At 43.2% G+C, this 1,496-nt stretch overlaps 1 long non-coding RNA gene across 1 annotated transcript; it reads left to right on the forward strand.

Moving 5' to 3' along the window:
* Positions 1–358: 358 nt before the first annotated feature.
* LOC146573957 (uncharacterized) lies at positions 359–1,230 on the forward strand. The gene is made up of 2 exons (XR_014892451.1): positions 359–876; positions 1,180–1,230. It is a non-coding gene; the product is annotated as an uncharacterized LOC146573957 (long non-coding RNA).
* The last annotated feature ends 266 nt before the right edge of the window (positions 1,231–1,496 follow it).

Below are 1,496 nucleotides of genomic sequence, written 5' to 3' on the forward strand. Positions count from 1 at the left end.
ACTTGACACATCAGATTCTGAGGTGAGGAATTACCTTAAAAGCAACAAGTGTACTTGGATATTCAATCCTCCCCACTCTTCCCACATGGGTGGGGTGTGGGAGAGGATGATTGGTATCGCTCGGCGAATCTTAGATGCTCTTCTTCTGAGGCTGAATCCATCGTACCTCACACATGAGACACTTGTCACCCTGATGGCAGAGGTTACCGCCATTATAAATTCAAGACCATTGGTCTCAGTGTCTTCTGACCCAGAAGCACCGGCAGTTCTCACCCCATCAATGTTGTTGACACAGAAACAAGATACGTTGACTGCTCCCTCTGGGGATTTTGATGTTAATGATCTGTCCAACAAACACTGGAAAAGGGTCCAAGCACTTGCTGATGCATTTTGGAAGAGGTGGAAAACGGAGTATCTGACCACGCTTCAAACACAGAGAAAGTGGACAACAGAGAAGCCAAACCTTCAAGTGGGAGATGTTGTACTGATGAAGGATTCGCAAGTAAAAAGGACTGAGTGGCCTGTTGGACTTGTGATTAAAGCCTTTCCTAGCCAAGATCATAGAGTACGTAAGGTGGAAGTGAAGGTAGTCAAGAGTGGCACTCCTAAAGTGTATTTGCGGCCAGTGTCGGAGGTTGTTTTACTACTACATCCAGGGAATGGGTAGTGGTATAATTCATTATACCAGGCGGGGAGTGTGCTGCCACTGCTGGGTGCAGTAGCTCCACCACCCCACTAGGGGGAGGAAGCGGGTTTGTGTACTCAAGTTTCTCTAGTAAATATAGGAAAAGTTCATGGAGTCTGGCCAAGTTGATACCAGCACACAAAATATTAGCTCTGAAGTTGGCTGTACTGGAGCATGAGAAATATATGCTTGTAAGTACGATTATATTCTGTGTTCATGTTAAGCATGTGATGTAAAATGGGTTGTTGACTCTCATATTTGAAGCCGGCATGTTAGCTGCATTGCCGATGCTAATTGTGTTAGCATGTCAATAGGAAATTCCATTGTGTGTTAGCATCAAGCTAGCGGGATTTGGAGTTAACATGTTTTCATTTATTTTTCTTGGTTATACCAGCTATAGTTCAAGTTGCTAAGTCTTCAGTCTGTACTTTGTAATGTGAGAAATATATTATGTTCCAGATGTATGTTTTAATATGCTTTTCTTATGTTTGTAGTTTTACAGTGCCTTCATTAGGGAGACAAATAAACCCTGCAATGAGAACTGGAAGCCTTTGCCTCTCCTTTTGAAGAACTGTTTATCTATCTGCCAAACTGGGCATCAACGTACAGGGAGGGCAGAATACCTATAGTAGGAATGATTTATTACTAGAAAAATATGTGACAGCCTTGCTCACCTAAAAAGTCGGAGCCCCTATTGTGGTGCAGTATTAAGATGCACTTCATAAAAGCAACCACTCTAAAATACTCAGAGACAGAAGAAGAACGCTCCGGACCCCCAACATTCCAGCATCAAAACCATCTCCTGCCTCAA

Source organism: Mchenga conophoros, linkage group LG5 (genome assembly GCF_057382185.1).
Source record: "Mchenga conophoros isolate Kocher_MC1m ecotype Shallow Benthic linkage group LG5, M_conophoros_male_GT1.1, whole genome shotgun sequence".
NCBI classification, from domain to species: domain Eukaryota; kingdom Metazoa; phylum Chordata; class Actinopteri; order Cichliformes; family Cichlidae; genus Mchenga; species Mchenga conophoros.